This window comes from Apis mellifera, linkage group LG6, assembly GCF_003254395.2.
Source record: "Apis mellifera strain DH4 linkage group LG6, Amel_HAv3.1, whole genome shotgun sequence".
NCBI lineage: Eukaryota > Metazoa > Arthropoda > Insecta > Hymenoptera > Apidae > Apis > Apis mellifera.
In genome coordinates, this window is record NC_037643.1 from 15,677,886 (window position 1) to 15,694,778 (window position 16,893).

Consider the following 16,893-nt stretch of genomic DNA (forward strand, 5'->3'; position numbering starts at 1 on the left):
TAAAATATTACAAATATTTTTTATTGCAAATCTTCAAAATTATTAAAGTACGATCTCTAAGAACTTTAAAATTATTACACTTTCAATAATATAAAAATTAGAATATTAATTATATCTAAAAATATTCTAGATTGTACGGTATATTTATTATTATATTTATTATTATAAAGCACCTATTCGTCGATCACATGACATTCCACGACAACAGTTCGATACCGGTACTCTGTTCGCATACTTATTTATATATTTCAACTTTCACTGATAACGAGAGCAACATTCCACGAGCGGCGTCTTCTGAATATTTAGAGGTTATGTAGAGATTTCAGACTGGAAGTTCCAGTCTGTGTCGCGTATCCAGCCGGTTACACGCGCGTGATCCTGCGGGACGAACGTGCAATTCAACGGTTTCCTTTTTTTTTTTCTCATGGTGGAAGGTTTGCCGCTGACATGCACAATTTTAACGACTCTTTTTGACACAAGCACGCTCTCTGCGAATAATTAGGAGAACCGTGGTTACCGACAGTGTTAAAACATAGACGGAGAAGAAAGAGATCTGAATCGTAATAGGATATTGTTCTGTCCAGGTGCAGTAAGTTTTTATTCCTTTCTCTTTTATCTTTTCTCTCGAGTCGTTGTATTTTCATATGCTAATTCAAGTTTACGGTGAAATAAAGGAATAATTGAGGATTTTGTGGTATGAGAAAGGGGCAAACTTTTAAAAATTTTTGTATTGTTATTTATATGTAATATATTGAGAAAAAAAAAATATATATATATATATGTAAATAATATATCGAAAAGAATATTTTATTTCATATATAAGTCACGTTTAGATTTCGATAAAAAATAAGAAATAAATAAATTGTGTGAAATAAAAATATAAATTTGGATCTTTTTTTAAAATGGAAAATGAAATTTTTTATTAACAATAATCATATCATATCATAAATAAATAATTCCTTAATTTAATTGTAATTTAATTATAATATATTAATTAATGTATAATATACCTATATAATATACCTAAATATATTTCTAACATTAGATATTAGAATTAAAATTAGAAATTATTAGAGAAATTTTCTAATTTTGTTTTTAAGTGTATATTAAAATAAAATAATCGTCGTAAATTTAGAAATATAACGATTATTGATAGAATATAAGAGTATATATAGGATAGGAATAATTACGAAGTTCCTAATAATATCGTTAAGCTATCAATAACACTATTTGAACAAAATAAAGCTCGACAAATAACAGTCTATTGACAATGACAAACTCATTCTTATTTGAAGTTGATATTAGCAAACAAGATCTCAATAATCAATTTACACAATCACAATATCTATTACGTTAAAATGGTTGACAATCTTCAATTTTTTTTAATAAATTTTCTCTTATATCAATACTTTTTATTACAAGCTTATTTTATATTTTAATTTTATTTAATTTTAATTTTAATTTGTCATATGATTAATTTTGACATGTATTATTTATTTTTCTTATTAAATTCTCAATATCAAAATATATTTCTATATATTATATACTATATGTATATTAATATTTCACATTTAATTTAAAAATAAAATAAATTAAGTTATACATACATGTATTTAATTAATCATAATAAATTCGTTTTCCAAGAAACTAATATCACATTATAGAATTCTCTAAAAAATTTTTAAATAAAATATTTCATACAAAATTTTAAAAAAATTAAATAAATTGAAAACTTAAAAATAATTTTCAATATCTTTCACTATCATCAACGATATAAGGGAGAAAGATATATTTCTTCTTAATTATATCGAGATACATATCTCTATGCATTATATACATAAATTGGCAGTTCAGTTTGCACACCATGAGTCTATTAGAGCAAAGTGCAATGTTCCAACATGTATGCGTTAACCCGGTTTCGGTGTCATCAATGTCATCAATGTGACAACTAGGCCGCCGCCAGCTCGAGTTCCGTTCATTATCATCAGTTTAAATATCATAGCTTTATGTACCCACTTCTCCTCAATTTATCACGAGAATTTATTCAATTGTTCAGAGGAAATAATTTCGAATTAGACCAAATATCGAACATTTTAAATTTCAAAAAGAACAAATTCAAATTATAGTTTATTTTCATTTGAAAATAAATTTATAAATAAATTTATAAATAAATATAATTGTATAATTTATTTAAAATAGAAAAGATCAAAAATTCTTCAAATCGATCCAATTCGATAATAAAGAAAGATAAATTATTTTTAATATTAGAACTAAATATATAAATTCGTTATTTTAAAATAAATGATCATAGATATATGTCATACGATATTTCTGTATTCTCTTCTTGATACTGAACAAGATTTTTGAAAGTATCAATAAAAATAATCTTTATTGTCATTGTTCTCACAGACTCATCTTTTCACAAACTCTTCTCTCATTAATATATCTTTTATTAATCAATCTGAAAAAAAAAGGTGAAATATCGAATATACATAATGAAACTTACTTTTCTGCTCGTTCATAATCCTATTGTTTCAATTCAATTTAACCTAACTTTCCATCTTATATCCAATTCGTTTTCTATTTCATTCAATAATGAAATACACCACGTATATATATATTATTGTTTGCAATTACATTATTCTTCGAAAAATCGCGGTTATTCTCGAGGTTATTAACGTTCGTTAAGCATTTGGAATGACTGTTCATTTCGATCTTATTAAATTCAGCCATACTTGAATCGAGCGAAAACGATGGAACAAAGTGGTCTACACTCTGTGCTCGATCGATTGTCACGCCACTTTCTCACAAGACGTGAATTCTCAGCATTGAAATTCGTCTGATAGGTTGGGTCTTTGAACCGGTGATGATTGTTCTGAATAATACTCGTTTCTTTCTGGATCAATCCAACGAAAAGATCGTATTGTTGCAAGCGGAAGAGAATAGTTAGAGAAGTAATATAATGATAGATCGATATCAAGGAAGTTTATTTTTCTACAAGATTGGTATATATTTTATGAATTTGAATTTCGTTAGAAAACAGAAATGAATCATATGAATACTATATAAGTCTATTGTAGTTTCATCAAATATTTGTAGTATTGAAAATTTATTTTACAAGTAAGGAATCATAATTGGATATTAACTCGTTGAAAAAATAACTTATTAAAAATTTCGAATAAAGTTATTTTAAGTAATTGCTTATTGAAATACTTGAATAATATTTATATAATAACATCATAACTATTATAGTTGATTATTTTATTTTGTGTAATTTAATATTTTTGTATAACTTCGATTGTTTAGCAATTACAATTATTTGCATTGAATAATAAATTATTGAACTTATTAATTAAAGTTTCTAAGTAAATTGTATATAGTTTTAAAGGATATTAAATTTATGTATCAATATTGATCGTTCAAACTCTAGTATCTATGTAATCTGTGTAAAAACTTAATAAGCATGTTTCAATATCTAAAACTTTGAAAGTTCTGCGTTGAAAGTACTTTATTAAATGAATATTGAAATTATCGGATTTATTATGAAACTTATGTAATGAAATTATAATAACAGAAAAGAATTTTAAATATATGATTTGTTATGTAATATTAAGTTCTTTGTTCTTTATGTAATATAAGAATCAAGTTATAACAATCAATTCGACATTAATAATAAAATAAAAAATAAAATTGTGCATTTCTAAAGATACTCATTGAACAATCTAAAAAAGTATATATTTCATTGTTTTTTTTTAAGCTGCGTTTTTTTTCTACTCGTCCATTAACAATATCTAAATACTTATTATAATTTCTGAATATATAAATTGCAAATTAACCACAAAATGAACAACACATTCCATTTTATATTTATATCAATAATTCTACATTTATCGTTTATTACTCCACACTTATTTTATTACTTTATTTTGCTTCACTTTTTTTTATTCCATATTACCACGCTTTTCTCTACTCTACAATACTTCATAATCCTCTTTCATGTTTCGATTACATCTCATTTGCATTCTTCATCACACGATAGACTCGAAGATACGATAATCTCAAGTAAGGTAATACAATGTGACCAAAGATGGCCTAGCTAATTTCATTTCTCATCAACTGCAATTTCTACTATACATTTACCTACTTTCGAACGTCATTTTCTCAAAGTATGCGATAAACAAACATCACCTCGAGCATGCAAGCAACATATCATTTCGACGAATTTCCATCAATCTACTCTTATCACGTGTAATAAACGAATATACAGAAAACATGCAAAACTGTAAATGTATCGATTGTATACAAGAATGAGGAAATACGAAGTCTGAAAATATATATCCCATTTGATGATAAAATTAATAAGAATTACTCTTGAGAGTTAATTTTTGGATAGTGAAAATTTTAAGGTTATTCTCAATATACATGATATACATGCATTATCAATTTTTTTTATTAACAGAAAATACATTAAATCCTGAATATTTTAAAATTTATAATTTTATCATATTATTCAATATTTATACATATTTATATATGTAAAGTTATATTTAAACGAATGAAAATTCTTAGAAACTTTGAGCATCGATTTCACCTTTTAAAAATGACATATTTCAATGAAAATTATTTATTATTGTGTTCTGTATTAATCATTAAAATTTCATTAAAAAAATAAAAAAATGAATGCTTTCATTGAATCAATAGAATCATATATTCTCTAGAAATTTTTGAATATTGAATTGACATTTCTAATTTATATTGAAAAATGTTTATATATACAAATATTATTCTCAAATTTACTTTTTTTTCTCAATTTTCAATATCGAAAAAATATTTCGAAAAATCGATGAGGTTAGATTATAGGTTATGTATACCTCGAGTAAGGTTAAGTTATACATACGAACAAGCGACGCCTTAAAGATGAAAACAGGAACAATTTCTTCATTTTGTTTCAATTCTATTCGAGAGAAATTGTATGAAACAACGATTCAAAACCACGAAATTACCAAACGATAGTTCCATCACGTAAAATTACGAGCGGTAATGGATTAGAAGCGATCTCGTTGAATTGGAAACCGGTTCCAGACTTCGTGTCAGGATCCAGGGGAAATGTTGACGACGCGTGAGGGACCTCGTGATCGATTACCCAGGCCGCCTCTTTCCACGGCACTTTTTCGCGAAAGTGAAATTTATCCGCGAGCAAAGACAGGTTTCCTCGTTCGTCTCCACGCGTCGATTTCACGCCTCTTCTCTGTGAATGTGTATTCGAGGGGAAAATAAAAAGAGGAATATGAAATTTTTGAATTTTTATATTATACATTTTTTTAAATTAAAATACACGAGATTCTAATGAAAAAATATTTTCCTTTTTCAAAGAAATTAAATTGAATTTTGCTATTTCGAAAAAATTTTCGATATTTTGAAATTTTTAGGTTTGTTTCCTGCTAAAGTAAAAATTTATATTGTGCATAAAATATATCATGTTTCTAAGAATACATAAATATACATTCCAGAAATACATTCTAGAAATCAATAATAAATGGAATAATATAAAATATTTGATAATTCATTAAAATAGTAAGAAATATCGAATCTTATGAATTTGCTATAATGATTGTTACAAAAGGAAAGGATACTGTTCTTAATCTGTCAATTAAGTATTTATTCTTAACCTATATCGAGCTACAACGGAAATCCGTAATAACGCAATTTGCATAATAAGCGTCAGAAAAAACGAGAATGGATTGCGATTGGTTTTTCAATTATTGCGTTGATAAATCTGAAAATAAAACAAACCGATTCAATAGAATTTTCAAACTGTTGGATGTTCTAATTGAATCGAATGGGATAAATGAAAAGTATGATTAATGACTAGTGAATCTTTTTTAATTGATAACTTTCTACGAGAATAATAAGAAAATAATATCAAAAAATCTTTAATCTGAGATCGAATCGGTTAATTACACGAGATTGTATCCGAGATTAAGGTCTTTTTAATTAATATCTCAAAATAAATCCGTTATTTTCTCAATAGGAAAACTTTTAATAAGAGAAAATTTTACCGCATTATTTAAGCAACAAAAGTTTCACTTTACAAGTAACACTATTTATTCTACTTTTTATTTTCTTCCTAAAAATAGAAATATTATACTAGATCCAATGTTAAAATAAAATTTTAACACGTCGAAAAATAATCATTGAAACAACATTCTTACCTATCAGTCAATGCACCTTAAACAAATAGTTTTACAAATAGTATTCGCGAATGATCGCCCACGCGCTTCACCGTTGTAACCTCGACTTCCGATCAGTGTTCGATGCAGCGCACGGCGCCGCTATTGACACCAATTTTCCTATCGATCGGTAAATCAGGTCATTGTCTTTATCAGCGTGGAATATCAATGTGGCCGCGCGTGTTGCATGCGGTTTGTCCCATTCTGGCCAGACCGGTACAGACCGATCACGAAGCTGGAATATTGTGGCGGAACGTCCGCAAGGAAATTGAATTAAACACGGGTCATATCTGCGTCACGTAAGGTCGATCGTTTCTCTCACTGCTGTTTCACTCGAGCGGATCGAGTTTCCAAGGTCATGTGAAAGTGCTGTCGATTGATTGAATTGATCGATATTGTAGAACGATTAATGGGAAATGCGATTGGTCGTTATTCTAACGCGGATTTTGGTTTTTTAAAATTTTTTTTGCATTATTTTAATATTTCAGTTTTTTCGAAATTAATAGAGCGTTATAAAGTAATTTTTATATTGTTACGATTTTTCTAATACTATTGGTAAAAATCTACAAATAGATAGTATTTTATTAGAATTGAGGTTATTAATCAAAAATTAGTTTCAATTTGTTTTTAATTAATTTGTTACATTTTTTGATATTATAATATTATATGATACGTTATTAATTCTATTAATCTAAATCTATCTTGAAAAAATAATAAGGGAAGTATTTAATAAGTGAACTTTTTAAGCAGAGAAAAATGTTTATTAATCATTCTTTAAGTTTATTTTTCAATAATTTATTTATAACTTTACAAACAATTTTTTTTTATCTATTCTTAATCCGCTTAATTAACTTTTTTATATTTTCCTTAGAAATTCTTAAGAAATTTTTATGGATTATAAAATTTATTATTAGAAAATTGAAATACAAAATTTCTAAATAAAAATATATTTTCTATATTTTTTGATTTATTTCTTTTCACTTTAAATTTTTGATAATTTTGAATAAAAACTATCTTTTTCGTAAAAATTTTATATAATATTCACTATCCAAAAATTTAAAGAATAAATTTTTTCGACCAAATTAAAAAACAAAAATCAAGAATATATATGTATATATATATATATTTAAAAAATCTTTTTCCCTGTACAAATTTTTCCTCATCTCATTCACAGTAAGATCCAGATCAGGATCGTTTTGTTAACGAAACAAAAAAAATCGGAGCGGTACTTTGCCGCGTGGCTTACCACGGATTCAAGCGCTCGTTAATTCAGCACCCCGCCGCGATTTCCGCCGGCGCTCGAGGATCATTCCATGCGCGATTATATCGGCGCAATACGCCTACGCACATCGCTATTCCTTTGTAATTAACCTTATCGTCGATCGTGTGGTTAATTATTAATAGGATTCCACTTGAGCCTGGCTTTATCTTAACCTCCGACCGAGGATCGTTTTATTCGAAGTCTGTTTTTTTTTCTTTTCATTCCTCGTGTAATTGATCGAAAAAAGAAAACAATTAACCACAGGATAAATCAATTGATAGATTGATTGGTAAATTGGAGAATGGAAAGTGGAAGAAATTTTTAAATTTTCAACTTATTATGGATTATGTTGTTGTAATTTTTTTTATGTTTGAAAAATATTTATGTAAATATTATTTTTGTAAAAACACTGAAAAAAGTATAAATGATAGATTTCTAATTTTATTAATCAATGAATTGAAATATTTCTTAGTAATTTTTTTTTATATATGATATTTTATTTTGATATTGAAAAGTATTTAATAAATATCAAATGATATAGATATTTTAATTTCATTTATCACAAATAAGTTCAGTTGAAATATTTCCTAGTAATTTTCTTTTTTTTACTATGAAATTATTATATTATTATATTATACATTATATATCTTTTTATACTATGAAATTATTATTGAAAAATATTTATACATCCTATTTATAATAATTTTATCAATCAAACCTCAATTAATAAACCATATAATAAATTGACTTGGAATATATCCTAGTAACTTTTTCATGTAACTAAATATTTTTCTCTACATGAAATTACCCTCTATAACATTAAAAACTAATTACGAAGTAAATTAAATGAAATGTATCAAATCATAAAATTAAGTATTATCTAATTTGAAAATTTAACGCGATAAACAGTGATAGGTAGAAAAAAAATGTCTTCCTTTTCCGGTCGCGACGGAAATCGTTGAAACGTAACACGTAGTACATGCAACACTTTCGTTGGATGCGAGGTCGAACGTGACTTGGATTTCATTTTTTGAGATGGAATAGCGATCGAGGATTGCGAAAGGTTAACATTTTAACATCGAGTGTTTCGTTATTAATCGATATCGATATTTTACGAAACCACTTTACCGGAAAAAAAAAATTAATCACAAGCATTTATGAAACATAGTATACAAAATCTGGAACAATGTCCAATATATTTCATGCAATAGTTCAATTAATTATCCAGTGATTAATTTCGATGTAGATTCGAAGAAGAATGAAGGTGCAACGCGAATCATGAAAATTGTATCTAGTAATAATCTAGTAATAATTGCATCAGAAACTTGATTGGATCGTAGGCGAAAAATAATATTCAACGATCAACGCTGTTAATTGTTTTTGCCAGATAGCGATACTTTCTCTTCTGACAGATTTCTCAGGGAAAACAAAAAAAAGCTTCTTTCTTTTCTCTTTTTTTAACGCGCGTCAGCGGAGCGCATAGACATTGTGCTTAACTGATTCTCTCTATGTATTATTTATGAAAAATTGAAAGAGTTGTTTTGCAAAATTTGCATAGAAATTTATGACACCATTTCGAATGTTGATTTTTCTATTTCGAATTTTTTTCGAAAAAAAAAAAAAAATAAATTAAACTCGTGTATTATTAATTATTAGAAATTTATATTATTTTGAAAGAATAAAAAAGAATGAAATTAAATCAATGAAATGAAATTGATTAATTGAGAAGTTTCGAAAAGTTAAAGGTTAGAAGAATTGGTAAAAATTTCAAAATACATATGGAATCGATGGAATCGATTCTGGCACGGTTATTTCCGCTTGTCCGCTTATTAAGTTCACAAGATCTCACTGGGAATGGGATCTCAACGAGTAGATTTTGTGTAAGTAAAATGTCCACTATATTGTAAATTTAAATTTAAAATTATATATTATATACATTGATTATCACAATAATTATAAAAATTATGTATAATACAGTTTCATAGTTTTATTATCAAAAATATGAGGAGAAAAGATATGTAAAAAAATTTAATTATCATTTATTAAGTAGATATTTATGAATATATAAATATTACATAAGATTGTAATATTTTATCTATTTCTTTCTTATTAAAAATTTAAAAATTTTCTAAATCTAGAATTTTCAGAATAATTCTTACATTAAAAATTATATTTTCATTAATGAAAATTCATTTTCATTATTCTCGCTTAAATATTATTTGTAGATAAAATGTAAAATGTACATTGTTAAGTTTATAGAATTAATAATTTTTGCATTAATTATAGATAATGTTAAATGTACATATAACTTACAACTTTTCCATGCGTATCAAGTGAATTTCTGATGAGATAAGTGAATTTTTAGTATAATTTAAATCTGGTAAATAAGATTATTTGCTATTCAAAAATTAATTAAGATACTAATAAGAATATAAATCTTTAGTTAATAATATTTTGATGTATTAAATCAGAGAAAGTTGCATATTTACCAGTAAAAAAAATTTTTGATGCAGAATATTTGAAACATTTTAGCCTATATTAATTACTTAAAAATTGCGAATAAATAACAAAGAAAAATCATAATCTAAATTTAAAAAAATTCAAAAATAAGTAATAATAAAATTTCTCTTTTCTTCGAGGAAAAAATAGAACTGAACTTTCATCTTTTATCCACACCATTCCATCCGCACACCTGCAATGTCCACAAATTATTAATCACTCATGAAATTTCTAATTTTCAATTTATACTTACATGAGAGGAAATTTTCCATCGAAGTTTCTATCGAAATTCTATCTCTCGATAAATGTCAGGGAAAGGAACATCGGCAAAAGAGTACAAAAGAACACCATTGGGACAACGAGTCAGGTTGCTGGGTTCACTCATAAAACCCGGTCACGTAGCCAGTGCATTCTCCTCTTTTGTTCCGGCAACTTTTCTCGTACACATCAGCTATTTTCTCTCACGATGTTATCCAACGTCGGCTGACCTACCGCCACCCTCCTCCTCCCCTCTGCCAACCTCTCTCCTAACCCTTTTCGCCGACCCATGCCGCACGTGCCGCACCTCAAGTGCCTACAACAGGATCTTATGTAACCGATTGCTTGCGTAACGCTGTCATTACGCTTTTACAGTAATTCGCCGCTTCTTGCATTCTAAGGACTAAGTAGAATTGCAGGAACAATTCGTGCTCTTATCTTGGATTTGTTGACCGATTTCTATATACCTGATCGTGTACGTGACGTGGTTAAAAGAGATAATGCTCAAGTTTGATCGTAAAAACGAAGGAATGATTGTGAATAGTGATGATTTTATAGTTAAGAGATTTTGAGGTTAGAAAATTTCGCGTTTAAAGATGTTCGTATTTTGTGGCATAGATAAAGATAGAAAACTATTATATTCTTATCTTAAACTTGTCGATTTGATCTTATACGTGATATGATTAAAAGGGATAACGTTTGAAAATATTTAAAAGATAATTGTATTTTGTGGTGTGATTAAATTTGTGAATTTATTGAATAAATTAATAATTTAAAATTTTTGTCTTATATTATCCGTATATAAGTTGTATTTTTATAATATAAAAAAAATATCTTTGTATCATCTATTATCTTAACATTTTATCTTATATCTTACTTAAAAAGCTTATTTTGAAGTAATTATAAACATTTATTCATTTTTACTTAGTGAATTTTATTTATTTATATTTTTGTAGACTATAGAATGATCGTAAAATAAGTTTAATGTGAAATTCAAACATGTATTATATCCATGTCAAAAATATTAAAAGCGATATAAGAAGAATAATTAATTATTACCGCGTACGTATTTATCATCGTGGTTTGAACAATTAAACAGAAAAACAAACGAATGCGTGCCCAATTAAAACGCTGAACTCGATAAGCGTGTTAATTAAGAAACAATTAATTAGTAACATTCCCGCGTTTGTCTGTGAAACGACGTGCCTTTTTACTTCATGTACGGAGGCCATTCATTCGACTCGAGTCACGTGCCACGCGCTACCAATTCCTTCTTTTCATTTCCATTTTATTTACACTCTGTTTACTACTGCTTTACATAGTCAACTTTGAGAAAACATTTTTGCGAAAATTATTGAAACGAGTCTTCAATTGCATTACTAATAAATACTTTATATGTATATGAAAGGTTATGTTCATATATTTATACTAAAGGATGAAAGATCTTTGGATTAATGATTTAAACTTTAAATAATAATAAATTTTATTATTTTATTTTTAGGAGTATTATTTTAAGATTAGATATCGAATATGTTTTAGATATAATACATATTCATGATTAAATTTCACTATTATTATCTATATTGAATAAAAACAAGAATTCTTGAATAAAATGATTTTATATTTTTTTTCCCTTCTTTTTCTATTTTTATAATAAATTCTATTTTTTAATCATCACCCTTTCGAATGAAATATTTGTATGAATATGCACGAGCAGAGATATATCAAGAGTAAGTGAAATTCACACTAATCTTTTATCGATGAAGTAGAAATATGAATGTTATTACCTTGAAATAAAAAATATGCTTCGTTCATGCTAATATTCACGAATAATATTACTAGAAATGTAAATACTGAATTCTAAGAGTATAAGATAAATCGGAAGAATTCGAGGTTGAAGAAGTCTCGGATACTTTAGATTATATATTCGAGAATATTGCTGGAGATCCTGAGCTTCGTCTTCGAACTTCGGTCTTTGTCGAAGTTTTCCGATTTGTCTCGAAGTTAACCCGATTCTATACGAAGTTTTCCGATTTATACCGAAGTTTGAACTCTGAGTCTTGCAAATTTCTAGTCATTACTTTCGTTTGAAAATCTCGCAAATAATTTTAACTAAATATTTTGATTTATTCAAAGTTTGGATTTTCGAATCCTACAGTTCTAATTCCGAATTTTAATCAATGTGAATATAACGAATAGAATTATCTTAAAAAATTTGGATTTCGTAAGAATAAATTGTGTGAATCGATATAACCTCGATGCAAGTAATCTAAATCTTCATATATTTTGATCGATATCTCGTTATTTTTGCTTATTATTAGAAATATTTGAATAAAATTACGAGGTTAATCGGGGAAAGTTTGCGAGTTGGTTGAAGATTCCAGAAAAATTTTCGATTGTATTCGCGAATACTCTCGTCGGTTGACCCACATCTAGCCTCATTGATAAATTTCAAAGCAACTTTAGATGTAACTGATTCGTCTGAGGAACGAAACTATTCCGGTTGAGTATATATCTGAAAGAAATAATAGTTCACCATTTAAAGAATTGTGGATCTCCTTGAGAACTTAATTAAAAAACGACACTCAATCAATTTATTGGGTCGATTGTATTATCCTATTATTTCGCAATCATCATAATTAAGTTTTTAATTAAACTCGTTACTGAACATTTCATAAAGTGTAGTGCAAGAAGTAAGTGATCTGCGATTGTTTTCGAGCAAAATCAAAGATTTGTACAAGTACTGTAAATTAAAAATGAATGAAAGTGTCGATTATCAAAGTGATAAACGTGGAAATTGGATATCTTCGATAATATATGTTGTGTATACACGTGAAATGTTTAAGTATCTTCAAATATCATTCACTATAAATCAATTTATAGAAATATTCGAATACTCATCAAAGTTTTCAAAGAGTATTTACCAACATTCTACACCGACCGATGAACACGTTGAGGCAAGTATACATATTCAGTTCGTGGCATAATTCAAAGCATTGATTCTCGGTGCAAATTCTAATCTTTATCGCGGATCGGACAAGTTGCGCGACCTTTTCATAAGGATTCCAGCGTTACCTCGAAGAAGACCTTTTCTCAATCGCACGTTTTCTCAGTTCTAACGAACATCGATTCGTATCGTTGCATCACCTGTATTAAGGCGGGTGTTAATGTCGTAACGATATAGGTAGAATTAGAATCCTTCTCGTGGTAACCGGAGCTGTTTTGTATCTCTCGATGGCTGGCTATGTTGTTGAAACTATTCGTAACCGTTCGTGGACAATAAGTCGTAGACGATACACGTTTCGTAATTGCGAAAAATGATGAAATACGATCGCGATTGATATACATATCCGCTTAAACACTTTGGCGCCTCGAGCGAATTAAGGGTATTACGATCGTGGTCACCTTTGGTGAAATCGATTCGTTCTACGTGCATTTATATCGTAATATGTAACAGATTCTCAGCAGTTCCGATTCGATTGTTAATAATTTTTTTAATAATGATTCTTTATTTATAAATTTATAAATGATTCTTAATCATTTTTAAATTTAACATAAAATGTTAATTTGCAAAATAATTCAATTCTTAATAATTGTTATTTGTTGTTTTTAATTAAGTATTTTGAAATGTAATTTAAGATTTTTTTAATACTTATATAGAAATTTATAAAAAGTTATTCTCTTCAATTTTAATGAAAATAATTATTATTCCGTAATTTTAATGAAGTATTCCGCGAATTTTGAAAGGAATTAACTTAATTATGAAGATTGCAATTCTACTAATTACAGGTTGCGAGTCGCAGTATTACGTAAAAAGATAAGACTTGATGGATGAGTAAACTCTTCGTTTGTTAATTGTCATTTATCATTGGATCTATATGCGATGCAAACAATTTTTTCTCTTTTATAAATTCTTTTTTTCTTATTTTTATTTTAATTTATATTTCATGAAAAATATTACAGTAATATTAATTCATCAAACAAATCGATAAAACGAGATTCAGAAGGTTTAATAACTAAAAAAAGATTACATTTCTCATGATAGATGGCAGTTTTAATTGGACAAATAAACATTTACCCTAATTCTCGATTGTTATCTGCAAATAAACCCATTTTGGAAGTTTATTGCCGTTATTGGAATCGACATTGCTGAAAATGAATGGATGCAGGTCGAACAGTTGAACAGCTGTGTTGTAAATACAAAGTAGATTATTCTGAAGAGAAGAGCCTACGGCGAATCGAGCTCGGCCATTTTCAATTAACCTTCGATGTATGGTTCAGAAAATCTCATTTAATTAGCGTTTGGCGATTGGAATTAGCTGTAATTGCGACGGGCATTTAATCGATTACGAGGTTATGAAAGGTCATGTTGAAAGAACAGCGTTGAAGATGTTATATGAAGAGAATATAATGGACGAAGAAAATGGTCATAATTAATTTTATACCTTTTTAATGAAAGAGATATGGTAAATGTAAATTTTATTTTATTTACTCGCTCAATTATTTGTTGGAATTTTTATTTTATAATTCTAAATATATAAAATATAAATAAATATAAAATTATTAAAAATATTAATCTTTATAATCTGATATCAAATCATTGAACTGCATTCCAATTTTTTTTACTATAATTTATTATTTTTTTTATTATAATTGTTATTTAAATTTATATGTATATAAATACATAAGAGAACAAATAAAAAATACAAAAAAAATAAAAATACGACATTCAAGATAGATCTAATACAATAATAAAAATTTTAAAAATTTCAACAACATTTAATGCAATAATATTTACTTAATATATAATTAAGGTATCTTAAAATTAAAAATAATATATTAAAGTCATGAAAATCAATCGAAATATAATCTTTCAAATATTTCTATTTAACTAATTAACATTTATCCACAGCTAATTACAGGCGAGCGTGCTCGTGCCTTATAACTTGATATCAGAACAGGATTAACCTCATCGTTTAAACCCTCTGATAACGAGAATACAATTCTTCAACTAGTAACATGTCTACGTTCCCATCCTGTTTCTATCCAAAAGGGAATTTCACCATGAAAACGGCTCAGTTGGTGAGAGTTGATCACGTATCGGGGCAAAAAGTTACTGGTTACCTCATCGAGTCGAATATGGAGCGGCTAAAAATAGGAAATCGATGGTTAAGTACATCGAGTTGGAAAATTAGGATCTCGAGGAAAAGTTGATTTCCACGATTTTAACAATACTTATTTCGCTTTTAGAGAAACGTCGTGATTTAGATCTAACCTATACCTAATGCCATTAATGGATGCAATGAATAAGGAAAGGAGGAAGGAAATGAATCGAACGTGAAAGTAAAATGGCGGAATCGAAATAAAATCGATATTTCGTTCATTATTAAGTAATTTCTCTTCGTTAATTCGATTGGTATTAATATTACTTATTTCAATATCAAAGATTTTTTTCACGTCAATCACAAAATTTTTCATTCCACAATTCCAGATCTCGAATTGAATTACTTTCTCTCCGATGTATCGATCCATCGAACTCGATTTATTTGTCTCGATGTAGATATTCAGCGAGATAGATGGAGCCTCTCTCGAAGGGAATTTCCGTGTCGGGAAAGGTCCAAACGTGTAACGATCAATTTCACGGTGGGTCAACCTGTTTGAAACTCGATCAGTGCGACGATAATGCGATTTATTCCGGATGCTTGCGAACTTTCAGCGAACTGTTGCTTCTTCGAGGTGTGGAAGAAGCACGTAGATGTGGTTTCACGCCTGTGATTGTGGTTTGAGAAGAAAGAGTAGAGTAATAGTTCAAGGCTCGATTCGAGTTTCATTGAAAGTAATTGATGGACTGTAGATTTTTTTTTTTTTGCAAAATGTACCATTAATTCTTTATCCAAAATGTACTTTATGTTCAAAGTACAAGATTGTGGGATAAAATTCCATGCAAATTTAATTTTGTTCGATTAAAAATTCGCCATTTAATGATCACGTTAGAATTGAAACGTTTTTGTATTTTTTTTTTTTAATTATTTGTTATATTACAGTATTAGGAATAATGAAATTTGTTAATTTATAAAACAAATTTATTTATAATTATATAATTATTAATTATAAAATAAATTTGTTTTTTTAAAACAAATTAGTGATTTTTCAAGACAATGTATAATTAACAATCTTAACAAATTTTAATTATTCGCACAAAGTGAATTTAATTTCAAATTCAAGTAGAATAATTGAAATTAATAATTCTTTTTAATCCTGTTAAACAGAAACAAATTTTAAGATAATTCGAAACAATTTTCGAATTCCATGATTCACGTAAACATTCAAGAAACGTTTCTCTCTTCATTCCCATCAATGCATCATCAAGAAAAACTCGAACACCACGTGTACGAATTAACTTTTTACAGAGTCATCCTCTTCTTCTACTCTCTTCTCAACAGTCTATCATTCAGCGTTTGGAACTCAAGAAGCACACAGTCTCTTCATCTGGGTGGTCAAGTTTTTCTTGCACTTCAGAAAAGCTGAAGTCTTCGCATAGCGAATATTTGAAACCTGCTTGATAAATACGTTTCACATGAATCTTATTTTATATATATATATCCATTATACGAATTTAATGAAGTTACTTATGTGGATAAATTT

The 16,893-nt window shown here is 27.6% G+C and overlaps 1 protein-coding gene and 2 long non-coding RNA genes across 4 annotated transcripts in view; 2 read left to right on the plus strand and 1 right to left on the minus strand.

Annotated features, from left to right (window-relative positions):
* LOC552244 (probable pathogenesis-related protein CaO19.6200) overlaps window positions 1-16,893 on the plus strand; it is a 70,524-nt gene that overhangs the window by 3,387 nt on the left and 50,244 nt on the right. The gene's annotated exons all lie outside the window — the stretch shown is intronic.
* LOC100577262 lies at window positions 111-16,295 on the plus strand. Its single transcript, XR_003304879.1, has 5 exons — window positions 111-584; window positions 14,294-14,714; window positions 15,161-15,416; window positions 15,499-15,664; window positions 15,740-16,295. It is a non-coding gene; the product is annotated as an uncharacterized LOC100577262 (long non-coding RNA).
* LOC102655981 lies at window positions 9,700-13,754 on the minus strand. The gene is made up of 3 exons (XR_412056.3): window positions 12,036-13,754; window positions 10,244-10,564; window positions 9,700-10,183 (listed from the first exon to the last, which is right to left on the minus strand). It is a non-coding gene; the product is annotated as an uncharacterized LOC102655981 (long non-coding RNA).